The sequence below is a fragment of the Sus scrofa genome, chromosome 15 (assembly GCF_000003025.6).
Source record: "Sus scrofa isolate TJ Tabasco breed Duroc chromosome 15, Sscrofa11.1, whole genome shotgun sequence".
Classification (NCBI taxonomy): domain Eukaryota; kingdom Metazoa; phylum Chordata; class Mammalia; order Artiodactyla; family Suidae; genus Sus; species Sus scrofa.
This window is the reverse complement of record NC_010457.5, coordinates 127,779,546-127,799,562: the sequence shown is the minus strand read 5'-3', so window position 1 is coordinate 127,799,562 and position 20,017 is coordinate 127,779,546.

The window sequence follows — 20,017 nt, the reverse complement described above, 5'->3', positions numbered from 1 at the left end:
CCTCTCCCTTTCTCTATGTTTTAGTTTATTTGTCAGCCAGGCTTTTATGTTGCTGGTACAAGATGCCAATATAAGCTTCAGGCTCAGTTATCCCCTCCAGCAGAAAGGCTATTTCTTATACTTATTTGTTATAGCAAGGGTCCTAGGACTGATGCTCCTTGGATCTGATTGGTTCTGGTTGGCTCTAGTTGACCACTCCTAAATCAGGTATGTTGATTAGGTTGATACTTTTGATTGGCTAATCCTGGGGCTGAACTACATGGACTGAAATGGGCTTTAGGAACAAGAAAAACTGGAATGTGATATGGTTTTATGGGTGGATAAAATCCATTATATATATATATATATATATATATATATATATATATATGTCCAAAGTTTGAGGAGGATGGGAAGGCAGAATGTGACATTGGAGAGGCAGAAAAGAGGCATATATAAAAATCAAAGTTTACAAAGGGGAATTCTCTCGGACGTTGATCATACCTTCCTATTTATATGTGAAACTGGGCTTAAACATTTTAGTTCGATGATGTTTGTTTCATTCTTCTAAATCCAGCATTTCATACTAGTTAGTAATTATGCTTAAAAAAAAACAGAATAATATATGGTCTTCTGAGTATTAAGGGGATGATCTAATTCAGTTCAACAGTTTAACCAAATATCTGCTACATGGTTACTATGAAAAAGCCCCTGTCTCAGAAATTAGGGAATATGATGTGCTCTTAGAAAATATTATTGATTGAAACTTGTGATACATATGAGGGTCAAAATAAATGTTATATAGAACTGTTGTACAAAAAGTTCTGTAATAGTAAAGATTTATATAGATGTTATGGAATGGAGAGTTATCATAAAGATCTAACTTTGAAAGCTTTGCTTTTATCAATCAGGCTGTCCTACATTAAGGAAAATAAAATCTCCAAGTTACAAGGACAGAAATGAACACAAGCTATATTTTGCTCATATTACATGTCCATCTTCCATTGGCAGGGCCCTCTGTTCTATGTGGCCCTTGCTGAGGGCTCAGGTTGATGGAGGCTGTGGTCATCCAGAATACCAGTCAAAGGTCAGAAGAAGGACACAATAAAAAAATCATGCAGTGGCACTTATGTGTTTCCCCTTGGATGTGACACACATTACTTCTGCTCATGTGTCATAGTGCCTTGGCCACACCTACCATGAGAGAGCAGGGAAATAGTCTTTTCCCTGTGCTAGGGGATAGAGAGAAATGAGATGGTTATCAATGGCAACCTGTCCCCTAAAGTTTTTTTTTTTTTTTTTTTTTTCCTTGGTCTTTTCCCTGCCTTTTCTAGGGCCGCTCCCACGGCACATGGAGGTTCCAGGCTAGGGGTCCAATCAGAGCTGTAGCCACCAGCCCACGCCAGAGCCACAGCAATGCGGGATCCAAGTTGAGTCTTCAAACCACACCACAGCTCACGGCAACGCCGGATGCCCAACCCACTGAGCAAGCCCTGGGATCGAACCCGCAACTTCATGGCTCCTAGTCGGATTCATCAACCACTGTGCCATGGCGGGAACTCCCCCTCAAGTTCTTAAAGAAATATTAAAATATTGAGTCATTAGCTCCTATCATGACCCCCTCACTTATACATCGATTAAATTCCAAGTCTTAGTCTTCCAACACTGGATGATTAATACTGGCTTCCCCTTTTTCACAGATGAGGAAAGTGAGTTGAACAGGTTATGTAGATTGTCCAAGGTCACAAGAGTTCAGTCATAGTTATATAAGTGATTTATGTTGTCCAATTCTAAGAGAATTCACAAATACCTCAGATCTTATACCTAAGAAATGTATGTTGATGAACATTAATTGAATAATTGGTAAATGCTAGCCACTGAGCTAAACACTTTCTGTGTAATTCCCCATTTAAGGAATAAACATCTATCCTAATTGCTCCAACTCTGTAATCTGTCCTTTCTTTGATGAATATGTAATAAATTATTTTGTTGCTACAATCTAAGGCTTAGAAATATTCAAGTTGGTCAACCGAAACACTCAAGGCAGGTAATATTACCTGGAAAGCACGTGAGGCGTGACACGGAGATGTCTCTCTTCATTTGACCTCTATCCCTCACTCTCTGAACAAATCACTCAGCCTTCTTTGACCCAAGTCTTCTTTTCTTTAAAGTTAGTGGATTAGATCAGTGACCTCTGTACACCCTACTGATACTATCTGCATTGTTTTTCTTTTAGTCACTCTGTATCCATTCAGATTAAGACAACAAGGAAGAAGTTAAAACCTCTATCAGCTTTGTGAAAGAAGTTTCTAGAGCAAGGAGAAAGAATGACTAAGATGATAGTATGAATCAGACAAGGCTACATTCAGTCCTCAGCAGAAGTAATAGCTCTAGTAGGGTATTCTTTGTGTCATGTTTCAAGGGACAAACTTATGCTGGGGTGTCATCAGGACTAATGGAAGCAAATGACACTGAATTTTGCTTTGGTCATGGAGTGTAGCTGTTAACCTGCTTCTCAGCTTGTTGCAGCTTCTCCTGCAGTATGTTTTTCCTTAGCCTCGGTACTAGTACTATGCACTGAGTCTAAATCAAGTGAGAAGGGAAGTCAGAAGGACTTCAAATCAAAGGTAAAAAAATCCAGCCATCTCCTCTCATTTCCAGGTCTTTTGTTCCTTAAAGATTTTAGATGTCCTCTGAGCTCATGATTCTTAAGTGGTGACTGAAATTGCCTCCTTTTCATGCTACTGCGATATTAAAGTACCACATTTCTGAAATGAAGTACTATACCAATGGTATAAAATAGGCTATTTTATAAAGACAAATAACAATTTTTTCTCCAGACAATAAGCTTACAACACCAATTTTTCTCAAGTGACAATAAACATACTGAAGAATGACTTCCTTCTCAAAAAGTGAATTTGTTAAAGAATAGGTTGTATGATATGAAAAATGCATACCGCATACAAAAGTTGTAATTATTTTAGTTCATCATAACATTATGTAAAAAAAAATGGATTTTATTATATAAATTGGCTACAAAGGCCAACTAAGTTTCTAAACCTAGTGACTCAAGAAAAATAGAACTCCTTGGAAACATAAGTAAAATCTTTTGGTGACCAAACGATTAGTCCCATAGATCATATCCAAGAAAGATATGTCTTTATACAGTCTATGGGCTCCAATCTGCTGCTTACTCCTTCAGATAAATCAGGCATATTTTCTTGTTAAACAGACATAACCAATATTTCTTTTATTTTTTCTTTTTTGTCTTTTTGTCTTTCTGCCTTTTCTAAGGCCACTCCCGTAGCATATGGAGATTCCCAGGCTAGGGTTCAAATCGGCCTACACCATAGCCACAGCAACGCCAGATCCAAGCCACATCTGCAACCTATACCACAGCTCACCGAAACGCCGGATCCTTAACCCACTGAGCAAGGCCAGGGATCAAACCTGAAACCTCATGGTTCCTAGTCGGATTCGTTAACCACTGTGCCACAGCGGGAACTCCTGTAACCAATATTTCTAAAAAATTTTACTATGCATGCATTTTTTCACATAAATTATTTTGGTATAAAAATGGGTATTATTTTAATCCTCATTTTACAGGAGGGGAAGCTAAAATTCAGTGTTCAAAGCTCAGATTGTAATAATGATACAAAACTAGGTCACAGTGTTCCCGTTGTGGCTCAGCAGGTTAAGAACCCAACACAGCATCTGTAAGGATGTGGGTTCAATCCCTGTCCTCATTCAGCGGGTTAAGGGTCCAGTGTTGCCACAAGCTGTGGTGTGGGTTGCAGATGACGAATCAGCTCCTCCCTTGCTGTGGCTGTGGCATAGCTCTGCAGCTGCAGCTCTGATTCAATTGCAGCTCTGATTCAACCCATAGCCCAGGAGTTTCCATATGCCATAGGTGTGGCCCTAAAACAGAAAACAACAACAACAACAACAAACCAGGTCTTCAACCTCCAAAATCCAGGCTGTTAACTCAGTTTCACACATGGGGCTTAAATTCTCCATTATATTATCTATTGCTTTGAAAGAGATGGAGGTAACCAAAGAAGGATGCTTCTGGTATGACCCAGACATAGGGACAAAACCAAGAAATTAATTCCAGTAATTGACATTTATTGAGAGTCTATGATGCGCCAGGTTCAGAGACACAGCAATAGACAAGACAGATGGAAGTGTCTACCTCATGATTTTAATGGAAACGAGGAGGGTTAGGGAGAGAAAAATGATAGATAAGTGAGATAAGTAAATTACATGATGTATTCAACAATGATCAGTGTGAGAGGAAAATAAGCAGAGTGGAAAGAAGGAAGGTGAGTTGCGGTGAATGCTGGTGTTTTAAAGGTCAGAAATGATCTTCCTGAGAACGTGACATTTTAGCAATAAGGTGACACAAGGGAAGGATTTGAAAATGCAGGCAAACTGTAATTATCAGGCACAAAACTGAGAATGCAATGTTATTCCAATTCTCCAAAGCGCCCAAGAGGATGATCCATGCTGTGCAGACCATGGGGTCTTAGCAGGTTCTGGGGAGGAAGCAAGCTTTGGGCTTACTCCAGATGGTGCCGGCAGTGAGTGAAGAGCTACCAGGAAAAAGTCAGGGAGTACCACCCTGGCAAAATGTCCTGTTTCCTTGATGCCATAATGCTCCTCCAACTTGCCATGCAAGGAGAAATTCCGGGACAACGTTCCATGGTTACTTCTTTTCTTTCTCTTGATGCCTTGTTCTCTTTACTCCCTTTGTCCCCATCATCTTCTAATTTCCATATGATAGAAAAAGAAAAGGGGTATGAGAAATGGTGATTGGAGAGTCAAATCAGAGCTGGAAGTTAAAATCAATCCCTCCTTTTCTTCTTTCCCACTTCCTACTCCTAATAATTTTACCTACCGCTCATCTTTCTCTTGACTATATCTAGATCAGTGTTGCCTATCTTTTTTTCTCACTTAAACTCAATTCTTCATCCATCCATTGTTGCTTTTATTTTTGAAATTTGAGAGTTTTAAAAACAAAAGCTATGTTTGCATGCATAAACATTTGATTCTCCTGAATGACTGATGAATTTAATCTTTAAATGATTAAATCAAACCCTTGAAAACCTTTCTTTTCTTTGTGAATCTACCTTTTGACTGAACTACTGTAGCTAGAATGGTCAGTTCAGGTGTGTTTATTGTGGATACATTTTACAAAGAGAAATAAAAAGAAACTGAACCATATATCATCACTCAATTTAGACCATACAGAAGGAAGTTGCCAAGTATTTTTACCGCAATTTAGCTGAATAATATCGGAAGATAAAAATTCTTCCACTTACTTCCTCCCTCTCCCACCTGCAACAGGTGTATTCACAATTAGACCAGATTTCCTTCAGCAATGCTGTCCCAATGAATCATCCATCTGGGTTGCCTTTATATTTTTCTAAATTGAAATGATGAATACCTGACTTAAAATTTTTACAGATGGTGTCCTCTTTTGGTTGGTCTTACTTTAAAAGAAAATTTATGTTTTATCTGGAGGTAAAAAAAAAAAAACAAAAAAAAACCAAAAACTCATGTCATAGATTTCCCAAGTCTGCCCAACATTTTAAATATTTGCTGCTGTAGAAATAAATGGAATGCTCTAGCCTGATTCATAAATGCCAGCAGGGTTTAATTCTGGTCCTAAATTATGTATAGAATTGGAAATGACATTTCGAATATTAAGAGCTTGTACGAGTTTAGAAATGCACAAACTTAGAGAAATTATCATTGGAAAGGTAATTAGCAGTCATCAATTCTTACTTATTTGATGTATATTTATATGTATCACTATATAACAGCCCAATAGATGGTTTTCTAGCTTCTGCTTGGACACTAATAGCATGTCTTTCAAAATATACATGAAGCTCAGCCTGTGTTTGGTAGAAAAAGAATTAATTAGAAATAGGATACCCTCTACTGTCTCTATAGAGGTGAATACCTTTGTCCTTATATTTTAACTGTCAAGTCTTCAGCACAAACCTAAATATCCAGATGTGTTCTCAAAGATTTTGAAACAACCTTGCATTTTTAATAGGATGGTTACTGTATTTTCAAACAATAATAGCCAAGAAATCTAATTTGAGGAAAATTGTAGTATGGTCTATTTTTCAAATGCAAATAGATCCCTGAAAAAGATGCCGAGGTTGGCATCCTCTTTGAACATCTTTCCCCTAATTAATAATGAGAACATTAAATGTGCTTTTAATGAAATTATTTTTCTGGATCTGTTAAGGCCAATAAATAAATCAATTAAATACCCTTTGTTTTAAGCCCATAGAATTCTTCATATGCATTTTATTTATTGCTTTACAAACGTATTGGTCACATTCGTTTAAAAAAATGGATTTCTGGGGTTCCCACTGTGGTGCAGGAGGTTAAGGATCTGGCATGGTCTCTCAGGCAGTAAGAGTTTTTTATCCCTGGTCCGGTGCAGTGGGTTAAGTAAGTATCCCGCACTGCTGTGGCGTAAGTTGCAGCTGTGGCTGGGATGCAATCCCTGGGAACTTCCATATGCTGTGGGTGTGGGCCCCCAAATGGATTTCTTAGTTTCAGAACCTGTCATGAATATCTAGCTCCATCTTACTCACTCCACATGCAGTAACTCTGTACCTTAATTCATTATCATTTTGACATGAGAGTAATTAGGTCAGGGAAAATAGTTCACGCTTAGTACTTTTAAGCTTATAATTGATGTTTTCTACCATTTTTAAATGAATCCAAGGGTCTGGTGTGTATTAGTGATGTGATTAAAAGCTCAAGCCCAGGAGTTAAGACATCCGGTGTTTGACTGTTGGACTTTATACTTGCTCACTATGTGACCTGGAAATGATTACTGAATCTCATTTATAAGATGCAGTAATAATAATATCTCGATTATAATTTAGATTTAAGTGATAGCCCATGTGGAAGTGTTAATCTCTCTGCTTATCACAAAACGAACTCACAAGAAATTTTATTATTACCACTTGTAATTTTTCCTACACGCAATTTTAAATTGACTATGTCAACAAAGGCTGCATTAGTTAAGAGTGAACAAAGTCATCTGCTCATTGAATGACCAGTTCATTTCTGTTTTCTATGGATTTTCTGGATTTTAGTGCTGAAAACCCTACGTCCAAGGAATCCTTCTTATACCTGAGCAGACCAGGATGCTTGGTAAGCTTACTCAGAATCTACATCTCCAGTTTGGATTGGTGATTCATAATTTCACTTCTATCTGCATTTTTTTTCAGTGGAGTAGCTCCTGAATTTAGATAATTAATTTGAAAAAAAAGTAAAAATTTTCGGTATGTATCATTCAAAAATGTAAAGGTGTCCTTTAAGTTTTGAATTCTGGATTAAGAAAAACATGCTACCTTGCTAGGTTTTTTTTTTTGTTTTTTGTTTTTTTTTTTTGCTTTTCAGGGCTGCACCCGCAGCATATGGAGGTTTCCAGATGAGGGGTCGAATTGGAACTAGAGCTGCTGCTGCTGGCCTACACTAGAGCCACAGCAATGTAGGATCCAAGCTGCATCTGCAACCTACACCACAGCTCATGGCAATGCTGGATCCTTAACCCACTGAGATCCTGGGATCGAACCTGCAATGTCGTAGTTTCTAGTCAGATTTGGTTTCTGCTGTACCACAACTGGAATGCCAGGACAGGTGTTATTCAAATGTATGAGGGTGATTATTTTTTTCTCCTACACCCCTTGTGACAAATTTAATTCTGAGTGGTTCTCAGGGATGCAACCTAGAATGCCTGAGCTGCTTGAAAAAAATCTCAAAGAATGTGCTTATTTTCCTCTGAACAGAGATTTTTACTTGGAGATATGGGAACCAGTGCTCATGAATGATGCTCAGGGTATTTGGAAAACTCTTAAAGTGGCAATAAATATTCATGTACATATGTTTGCGTGTGTATTTTTCACAGAGAGTATTCATAGATTTCATCAGATTTCAAAAGGATACTATGGTGTCCAAATGTTTAAAATTCACTTTAAAAAATTTAATTTTATTAAAGTCTATTTGATTTACAATGTTGTGTTAATTTCTGCTGTACAACAAAGTGATTCCACCGTATATATACACATATCTGTTCCCATAGAGGTTAATCATAGAATATTGAGTAGATTTCCCTGTGCTGTAGAGCAGATCCCCGATTATCATCTTAAGCTTCCCTTTCTTGAGAAGATTTGAAAAGCTAATGTTTGTACAGTTTGGGTCTACTTGAAGCTAGGTATACCTACCCTCCCCCTCCTTGGTCTATGTTATCCCTTGGATTTAGTAAGTGAAGTCACTTAGTAAGCTTTGGTAAGAAGATCATTTGAAAATAACTTGATTCAAATCCTCTATATAATTTCCTTTCCTTACTCAATATTATGTGACCAGCTTTGAATTGGTCACAAATTTGAACCCAGGATTGGAAAAATCTATACTGATGGGCATTTCTATGGGGGATTTGTTGTTAGAAACAATAATTAGCATTATTATTACTTGTATACTAGGGAGGATGTATTAGAAGAGGATGGACAAGAAGTCTGTTCTGGATTGTACAGACAATGTAACTGAGTATGTATCCTACTCATGGGCTTAGGTCAGTGACTAAAGAACACTTCTAATTTTCAAATGGAAATTATTTTGTTACATATGCATGAGATAGCACAAGTTGAAGGACAATCTAAATGGCCATGAGAGGTGGAAGCAATGGAAATAGTTTGTGGATAAGAAGTGGGTTAGAGAAAGTGGCTTCAAGACTATTCAAGAATAAGAGTGTTAGAGACTCCTCTTTCTGTGGTGTCAGTATATGGGTACATGGATGAGAATGGCGATTTACAGAGATATGCACAAAGTCACACAGAGATGAAAAGTTCTCTGTCATCCAAGCTCCCTTGCTGAACACGCTGGACTTTTTACAAAAAGTGTTGTGCAAAACGTATCTGATTGGTACTTCTAAATTTATGATCACTAATGTTAAATGGAACTTAAGCATTGCTTGGCAATCCTTCTACTTTTCTCTAATTGACTTGTGATTCCATTTAACATAATGTTTATTTCAGTACTCCAAAGTATTGTCAAGCTGCCAGCCTCCCACTCTTTTTTCACTCTCAGTAAAGGATTACTTCTTACTTTACAGAGAAGGTATAGCTACCAGAGAGGAAAGCTTTCAATTCTCGAAACTAAATTTGCTTATTTCCTACAGTGGTGGTAACATACCGTCTTCTATCCAAGTTCAGTTCCTTCACCTTTGTTCAAATCCTCCTCTTCCTGCTATCTCAGAAATCCTAAAAGTTTACCTATGTACTGTCTCCTGAGCCTTCAACACCTTACCTTTCTTGGAAGTTCTTACCTCAGCAAAACTTGCTTCTCAGCTTAAAAAACAAAAACAAAATCCTCCTTCTATTTTTTTTGTTCCTTCTCTCTCCTGCTCTTTATGCTTCTTCTCTCTCAGTCAATGGTGTTGGGAGTTGTCTCTACTCAATTCTCCACTTGCTGAACTCCAAGTTCTTTTCTGCTCCCATTTTCACTCAAAAACTGACCATGCTAATGTCACCAATGACCTCAGTATCACAAAATTCAAAAAGTACTCTTTGATTATTCTCTTAGTTAAAATCTCAACCATATTCAAAGCGTTTGATTTTGCTTGAAAGAATGTCTTGCTTCGATTCCACAGACACCAGAAACTTCTGATTTTCATTCAGCTCCCTGGACATTCTTTGCTCATCTCCCTGGCAATTTCCTCTTCTTCTGCTCAGTCTTCAAAGGTTTCCATTCTGCCCTAAGCTTGACCATTCCCTCAATGCTCTTTTTCTAGGCAGTGACTTATCCCTACATCTCTCAAACTCAACTGCTGACTTGGCCCATGTGTTAAATGCCTCAAACTCAACTTTTCACATTCAGATCAGTTTTCTTGCATCAGGTATCTTTACCCAGGATTCCCTGTCTCAGTATATTATACCATCAGTAAGAATTCTGTTCAGTGTGGAATCCTGCTTATCATTTTTGATGTCTCTTTCTCTCTCCAACCACACTCAATTCATCACCATTCTCTCAGTGTAGCTAACATCTCTCCACATGTAACATCCTATTTTAGATCAATAATGTCTTTTACTTGGTCTCCTCTTATCCACTCTTGCTGCCTCAACATACTAACCCTCCCTTTTTCTTTGTTCTCTAAGCAGGCGGAGTTGTTTTTCACAAACAGATTGTATCATGTTGCCCGCATTCTAATATCCATCAGTGGTTTGTCATGACTCCTAAAATGCCTCTAAAATCTTTAACATGGACTACAAGGTCTCGAGATTATATCAGTCTCATTGCAGTCTTAGCCTCATGGTTTCTCATTCCCCAACATGCTCTCTATGATAGAGTCAACTTGGCCTCCTTTCAAGTTTTTAATTACCCTGTGATCCTTCACATCACAGAGACTTCATGCACATCTAGGCTGATTTTCACCTTCTCCTGCACCTAACTAATGCATCTTTCAATTCTCACCTTATATGAATCACTGCCTTCAGCCCAGATTCACTTTCACTGTATTTCTTTCTTAATATCTATAAAAATTGCTATATGTGTAATTATTTGTTTAAAGACTTTATTACCAGCAAGATAATAATCTGTTTGAAGCTCAGAATTATCTGTATTATTTATAACTGTATTATTAGTTATTTCTTGAATGAATGAATATACTATAATCAAATTTCTCTTTTTTGATAACATCTCAACTAATACATATTTTTTTCCATACCCACAGCATGTGGACATTCCCAGGGAATGTTTGTGGGATCAAACCCACAAACACAGCTGATAGCCAGAGCTACAACCATGGCAGTGACAACACTGGATCCTTAACTTATTGAGCCATGAGAGAACTCCATTTACTAAATTTGATATAGAGAAAGAACAAACTAGTGGTTACCACTGGGGAAAGGGGTAGTGTAAGGGGGAAGATAGGGGCGTGGGATTGAGAGATACAAAGTATCATGTATAAAATAAGCACAGAGAAATATAGCCATTATTTGGTAATAACTTTTTTTTTTGTCTTTTGTCTTTTCTAGGGCCACACCCATGGCATATGGAAGTTCCCCAGTTAGGGGTCTAATCAGAGCTGTATCTGCCAGCCTACACCACAGCCACAGCAATGCAAGATCCGAGCTGCGTCTGCGACCTACACCATAGCTCAAGGCAACGCCGCATCCGCAACCCACTGAGTGAGATCCAGGGATCAAACTTGCAATCTCATGGTTCCTAGTTGGATTCGCTTCTGCCCTGCCATGACAGGAACTCCTGGTAATAACTTTAAATGGAGTATATTCTATTAAAATATTGAATCACTATGTTGTATACCTGAATGTAATATAATATTGAAATTAACTACATTTCAATAAAAAAACATTGCTTTGAAAAAATGATACAATAAAACCACTACTTTATTTTTATTTTATTTTATTTTATTTTTGTCTTTTGTCTTTTTAGGGCTGCACTCATGTCATAAGGAGTTTCCCAGGCTGGGGTCAAATCAGAACTATAGCTTCCAGCCTACATCAGAGCCACAGCCATGTGGGATCTGAGCCGTGTCTGCAACCTACACCACAGCCCAAGGCAATGCCAGATCTTTAACCCACTGAACAAGGCCAGGGATCGAACCTGTGTCTTCATGGATATTAGTCAGGTTTGTTAACCACTGAACCATGCCCAGGAACTCCAAAACCACTGCTTTAAAAGTTTTCTCAAGTGTCAGACGAAAGCATTCCCAGAATTCTCAACTGTGTGTCCATTTTCTAATGCATGTACTTATTTGCTTCTTTGCCTGTTTACTCATAAATATCATAAATATTGCGACAGTCTTGGAAGCTGATTACGAACAAATCAAAAGCTGTACTTCTGTGATTTTCAAAGTTGTGTGAATAAGTACCTAACATCATTAAAGGGTTCAGCTGAAAAGAATCCAAATTACAGATATATGAAGAGGGTTAAGGAGTCCAACAAAGACTGGTGATATACACAGGAACTGGCAACAAAACGAAGCCATTTTTACCCTTAGAACTGGAAGGGATGGAAGAGGGGATAGCATTGTTAGACTCTGATATGAATTAAATCCGTGGAAGAGGGGTCTTTCACCTGAAGCTGAGGCATGGAGGGAAGCAGACTCCATTGACGTGGAGTCAGCCTGGAAGGGACCAGCAACAGGGTGTGCGGAGAGATAATTCCTTCACCTTCTCCCACATCACTGTTCTAACCCACTGAGGGTTGGGAGATAGGTTTCCTTTCATTTAATCCTCTCTCTCTCTCTCTCTCTCTCTCTTTCTCTCTCTCACACACACACACACACACACACACACACACACACACACACACACACACACATCCCTTACCTGCCATTAGTCTAACCCAACAGGCACAGAGGACTTGGGCAACAGCAGGATAGAGACGATACTAATCTTTTGGATAGAGTTTAGGAAAGTGAGAGAGAGTCACAGAATACCCAGCACACATTACTTCTTCCATAACACCTTTTGAAGATGGTTCCTAACTTATAATGCCTCTTTCTCGCTTTTTTTTTTTTTTTTGGCTTTTTAGTGCTGCACCTGCTGCATATGCATGTATAGTCAAATCAGAGCTATACCTGCAGGCTTACGCCTCAGCCTCTGCAACTCAGGGTTTGAGCTGCATCTGCAACCTACACCAGAGCTCATGGCAATGCCAGATCACTAACTCACTGAGCGAGGCCAGGGATCAAACCTGCATCCTCATGGATTCTGGTCAGGTTTGTTACTGCTGAGCCACAGTGGGAACTCCCACCCCTCTCTTTTTAAATGCCTGTGGCTTTGTCTCTTTTATTTTGTTTATTTATTTCTATTATTATTATTTTAGTGGTCACACCCATAGCATATGGAAGTTCCTGGGCCAGGGATTGAATCTGAGCTGCAGCTGCAACTGCAACCTATGCAGATTGCAGATCCTTTAACCCACTGTGCCAGGCTGGAGATCAAACCTGTGCTGCTTCTGCAGTGACCTGAGCCACTGCTGTCGGATTCTTAACTCACTGTGCCACAGCAGGAATGCCAGCTTTGTCTCTTTTAGACAGAATAAGAGTAAGAACTTAGTTCTCTAGTTTCAAGGATGACCCTTAATAATTATTTCCTTAGGTGCTTTCCATACCACACTAAATTAGGGAGGTGAGATGACTAAATAAGGACATGGCATTAAGGAAAATGTATTCTTCCTTGTGGAAAATTTTTCACACTACCATTTAAATACGATACAGAAAGAAGTTATTACAAAGACATAGCCAACGTGGAAGTGGTATTATCATGACTAAAAGAGAGTTATTGTTGTGCATAAGATCACATAGATGTCTATAAATAGTTTAAGCCAGAAGCAAACTTGATTTGGATAATGAAATCAAATAACAGGCAAGTAAGTAACAGAGGTGGAAAATAGCCAATAAAATATTTTGTAACTAGAGTATAAAATTAGATTCTACTTTGGAATACATTCAAATACTGTAGGTCAAGCGTCCTGGTATTTTGCAGTTTTGAGCTTGTCCTGTGTCATCTGTGTTACTTGGACAATTAATCAAGAATTCTGGAGTTCCCGTCGTGGTGCAGTGGTTAACGAATCCGACTAGGAACAATGAGGTTGCGGGTTCGGTCCCTGCCCTTGCTCAGTGGGTTAAGGATCCGGCGTTGCCCTGAGCTGTGGTGTAGGTTGCAGACGCGGCTCGGATCCCTTGTTGCTGTGGCTCTGGCATAGGCTAGTGGCTACAGCTCCGATTAGACCCCTAGCCTGGGAACCTCCATATGCCGTGGGAGCGGCCCAAAGAAATAGCAAAAAGACAAAAAAAAAAAAAAAAAGAATTCTATTATCTGATAATGAACATTCTATTAGGCTGAACCATATGAATTGCTGGTAATAGCCTATTTTGACCCATAAAAACAGTTAAACAGAGGCACCACCTAGTATGTAATATGTTAACTCTGAGTTTTAAAATAAATGACCAGATAAGTGCATTACTCTTGCTTTCTGATGTTTATTAGTTTCCTCAAAGTCATTGGCCTTTTTAAAATAGCATTCATTTATTTCATAGAATACTAGCAATTTTGGGGGAAATGTACAATACTTGTATCACAGCCAGTGGCAACAAGTACATCTGTGCCAGAATTAATCTCTTTGACATTGCACTGTTTGAAAGTAATTTGTTTACTCTTCCACAGTACATGCTTGTACAGATTTTTTTTCTTGATATAACACACAAATTCATCTTTTTCATTAAGCATCTTGAATATAGACTGATGCTGCGATGATGGGAGAATAACAAATCTCTGTAATATATTTTTAAAAATCAAAAATAGCATAGCTACTATTTCTTCTTTGGTTTTTTATTTTTTGTATGAATGCTCTGTGGATATTTCTCTTATTCAGTTTTCACAGTTTAACTCCTATAAAATTTAGCAGGAGCTGAGAGTATTAATGAGAATATCTCTTGACTGTATTTTTCAAATCTCTAATTCCGAAGATCTCTAGCTACTTGTTATTGGAAACAAGCAATAATTTTAATGTGTTAAAGACTTAATAAGAAACACACATGATACCTATTGGTAAAACAGACTTTCTCCCATTGGTATTATATGTTACACTTTCGTGCAAAGGAAATATGTAAATGCTAGCCAGAAAGATGTTTATTTTTACATTTATCATTATTTATAATGTAAAAAATTTACTTTTAATTTGGTATTTACATTTCTATGAAAAAATACCTTTTAAAATGATTTCCAAAAGAAACTATTTTTTTCTATCTTAATAAATAGTAGTGAGGGTTTTTTTTTGTATGTTCCTGAGTAATTAGAGGATTGAAAGTAAATGTAATATCCTTAATTTCATATACTTAATTTCATAAACTCTTTTTTTCTTTTTTCTTTTTTTGAAGTGTTCATTTTATTTATTTTTTATATAATGATTTTATTTTTTTCCATTATAACTAGTTTACAGTGCTCTGTCACTTTTCCACTGTACAGCATGGAGACCCAGTTACACATACATGTATACATTCTTTTTCTCCGCATTATCATCCTCTGTCATAAGTGACCAGACATAGTTCCAGTGCTACACAGCAGGATCTCATTGCTAATCCATTCCAAAGGCAATAGTTTGCATCTATTAACCCCAAACTCCCAATCCATCCCAATCCCTCCCTCTCCCCCTTGGCAACCATGAGTCTATTCTCCAAGTCCATGATTTTCGTTTCTGTGGAAAGGTTCATTTGTGCCATATATGAGATTCCAGATATAAGTCATAGCATATGGTATTTGTCTTCCTCGTTCTGACTGATTTCACTCAGGATGAGAGTCTCTAGTTCCATCCATGTGGCTGCAAATGGCATTATTTTGTTCTTCTTTATGGCCGAGTAGTATTCCATTGTGTAGATATAAACCACTTCTTCCTAATCCAATCATCTGTCATGGACATTTGGGTTGTTCCCATGTCTTGGCTATTGTGATTAATGCTGCAATGAACATGCAGGTGCATGTGTCTTTTTTTTTTTTTTTTTTCCTGTATGGAGTTTACTGTTTTTATTTATTTATTTATTTATTTATTTATTTATTTATTTATTTATTTTTATAATTTTTTTATTTTCCCACTGTACAGCAAGGGGGTCAGGTTATCCTTACATGTATACATTACAATTACATTTTTTCCCCCACACTTTCTTCTGTTGCAACATGAGTATCTAGACAAAGTTCTCAATGCTATTCAGCAGGACCTCCTTGTAAATCTATTCTAAGTTGTGTCTGATAAGCCCAAGCTCCCGATTCCTCCCACTCCCTCCCCCTCCCATCAGGCAGCCACAAGTCTCTTCTCCAAGTCCATGATTTTCTTTTCTGAGGAGATGTTCATTTGTGCTGGATATTAGATTCCAGTTATAAGTGATATCATATGGTATTTGTCTTTGTCTTTCTGGCTCATTTCACTCAGTATGAGATTCTCTAGTTCCACCCATGTTGCTGCAAATGGCATTATTTTGTTCTTCTTTATGGCTGAGTAGTATTCCATTGTGTAGATATACCACGTCTTCCTAATCCAATCATCTGTCATGGACATTTGGGTTGTTCCCATGTCTTGGCTATTGTGAATAGTGCTGCAATGAACATGCAGGTGCATGTGTCTTTTTTAAGGAAAGTTTTGTCCAGATATATACCCAAGAGTGGGATTTCTGGGTCATATGGTAGTTCTATGTATAGTTTTCTAAGGTACCTCCACACTGTTCTCCGTAGTGGTTGTACCAGCTTACATTCCCACCAACAGTGCAAGAGGGTTCCCTTTTCTCCACACCCCTTGTAGCATTTGTTATTTGTGGACTTATTCATGATGACCATTCTGACTGGCATGAGGTGGTATCTTGTGGTAGTTTTGATTTGCATTTCTCTAATAATCAGGGATGTCGAGCATTTTTTCACGTGCTTGTTGGCCATCTGTGCACCTCCCTTGGGGAAATGTCTATTCAGATGTTTTGCATAAGTGTCTGGGTTTATTTCTGGGTTCTCTGTTCTGCTGCATTGGAACTCATGATGCATCATATAGAAATACAAAAAACCATGAGAGAATGCTATGAACAATTGTATGCTAACAAATTTGACAACCTAGAAGAAATGGACAACTTTCTAGAGACTCACAGCCTGCCAAAACTGAATCAAGAGGAAATAGTTCAACTGAACAGACCAATCACTAGAAATGAAATTGAATATATCATAAAACACTCCCTACTAATAAAAGTCCAGGAACAGATGGCTTCACAGGTGAATTCTACCAAAGATACAGAGAGGAACCTCTACCCATCCTCCTTAAAATTTATCAAAAGTTTGAGGAAGGAACACTCCCAAAGACATTCTATGATGTTACCATCACCGTAATTCCAAAACCAGACAACGACACCATCAACAAAGAAATCTATAGGCCAATACCTGCAATGAATATAGATGCAAAAATTCTCAGTAAAATTTTAGCCAACTGAATCCAACAACATATAAAAAAGATCATACACCATGACCAGGTGGAATTCATCTGAGGTTCACAAGCACTGTTCAACATAACGCAAATCAATCAACATCATACACCACATTAACAAAAGTCAAAAACCACATGATCATCTCAATAGACGCAGAATTTTATAAACTCTTAATTAGCACATCTCAAAATCATCTTCCACTAAAAGTTAACTTAATTTTAAGAAAATAGTAAAGAGGAGTTCCCATTGTGGAACAGAGGAAACGAATCCGACTAGGAATAATAAGGTTGCGGGTTCGATCCCTGGCCTTGCTCAGTGGGTGAAGGATCCGGTGTTGCTGTGAGATGTGGTGTAGTTCACAGATGTGGCTCAGATCTGGCGTTGCTGTGGCTGTGGTGTAGAGCTGAAGCTGTAGCTCTGATTAGACCCTTCGCCTGGGAACCTCCATGTGCTGCTGGTGTGGCAGGTCCCCCTGTCAAAAAAAAAAGAAATGAAAAAAATTAATAAATAGAAAGGAAAAGGGAAAGGGAAAAGAGAGGAAAAGAAAGGAAGAAGGAAGTGTAAAGAAAGAAAAGAAAGAAGAAAAAGAGAAAAGAAAAGGGGGGAGAAGAAAACTAAAGCAGACTCAAAATCAATAAAAATAACAACAGGAATTATATCCCAGTCTGTTTATCCTCCATTTTTCCTACAGTGGCTGTCTCCCATAGTTGACTAGAGATGGCTGGTGACACTGACCTGAGTCATGTGTGGTGAGGGATAATGAAGGGCAGAAGCCAACTCATTCCTTTTTATTTATTTTTTATTTTTATTTTTTGTCTTTTGCCTTTTCTAGGGCCACTTCCCGTGGAATATGGAGGTTCCAGGCTAGGGGTTGAATCAGAGCTGTAGCCACCGGCCTACACCAGGGCCACAGCAACTCAGGATCCGAGCCGTGTCTGTGACATACACCACAGCTCAAGGCAATGCTAAATCCTTAATCCACTGAGCAAGGCCAGGGATCAAACCCGCAACCTCATGGTTCCTAGTCGGATTCGTTAACCACTGTGCCATGATGGGAACTCTCAACTTCTTCCTTTTTGCCTTGGCAGATCTTTCCTTCTGCACCACCAGGGCTCTAGCTTTTGTTTTCAGAAGAGAATATTAGGTGAAAGCAACACGTCTGAGGTTACAGCCAAACATGAGTCAAGGGGAATTTCTATGGCAACAGCTACCTCTGTTCAGATCTAATTCTTAGATATCAGCTCAACATTTGCTCTGGGCAGGTGCTCTCAAAGATTCTGCTTACAGCACAATTTTTTTAAAATTCTTGGTGGAACTGGAGAAGTTGCTACAAGTAAGACAAGACTAAGGATTAGGATCTCTAGACAGCTGACCAACTACTTTTTATGTGCTAATGATACATTTCATGTCTCAGAGCCTTGCTTTTCTCACATGCAAATTGGTACCTCTCAGCAAATTCTCAGGGGCATCTCATGGACTTAGCTGAGAGAATATATACAAAAGTTCTTTAGTATCTACCAAATACTAAGCAGCTGGAAGCTCTGAGGTTACAATTGCGTTACTAGCTAATTTGAATTCAGTGATCTAGAAAAGATCTCTGACAGCCAAGAAAGCATACAGTCATAGAAAGTGAGCTAAATCTTTTGAACTTTTGAAAAACATCTACTCTCAGGATCCGTATATTTATCTCTATTGTAAAGATTCAGAGTTCCCGTTGTTTCTCAGAGGGTTAAGAACCCAACTAGTATGAGGATGCAGGTTCAATCCCCTGACCTGGCTCAGTGGGTTAAGGATCCAGCATTGCCACAAGCCGAGGTGGGATGAAGATGCGGCTCAGGCTCAGATCTTGTGTTGCCGAGTCTGTGGCATAGGTCTGCAGCTGCAGCTGTGATTCCACCCCTGGCCCTGGAACTTCCACATGCCACATAAAGAAGAAAAAAAAAGTACCTGATGCACTGAGGTAAAAATGAATATACCTTAATTACATCACTTGTGATTCAAAGTCAGTGCATTTTCACAAGTCTGGTGATTCTGGTAAAGAAATCAACATGGAGAATGACTGCTCCGCCTCTGTGCTCATGCAGAATATCCTAGCATTTAAGAGCTTTTGCCTTTGTGTGAACAGTGTCATTCACTGCTTGGGCAATGTTATGGACTGCAGGTGTGCGTTCCACCAAAATCCATGAATTGGAGCCCTAGCTCCCAAGGTGATCGTATGTGGAGAGGGGACTTTTGGGAGATAATGAGCTCAGAAGACTGGAGCCCTCGTGATAAGTGTTGTGTCTATGTAAGAAGAAATAATAGATCTTGCATCCTTTTTCTGTCCTCTGTCATGTGACTATACAACTAGAAAATTGCTTTCTGTAAATCAGGAAGTGAACTTACACTAGAGCCCAACCATGCTGGCACCTTGACCTTGGACTTTCAGTCTCTAAAACGGTGAGAAATACATTTTTGTTGTTTAGGCCACCGAGTTTAGGGTTATAACAGCCCAAACTAATGAAAATTGGCATGTTTACTCATTGTCCATTCATTCATCCTTGCTTTATCTCTTCATTCATTCAAATATTCATTAAGTATCTATTATACTAGATGATGGCCTAGGCACTGGGGATAAAATCAACCAGCTTGCTATAGTCCTACCTCTGGGAATTCTGATGCTAGTGGTAGGAGTGCAGACAATAAGCAAATTAAAATCAGTGATTCATGCTTGGAGAATATAAATACATGCTTTAATAAAGAAGAGTCAAAGATTTTATCTTAGTAAGGTGGCCAGAATTAATAAATATGAGGGATCATTTGGCCACTGGCCACATTAACGATGTTTAATCTGAGAGTATAAATTTTTATAACATTCTCATCCTCAGTTTTCTCATCTGTAAAATGAGAATACATTTGGGAATTATTTCAAAAGATTGTTGGTAGGAATAAATATTGTGTTTCCAATTTAGTAGATTGTCAGGTACGTAGCAAATATTCAATAAAGATTAGCCACTATTATTATTATTATTATTTAAGTCAGTATAG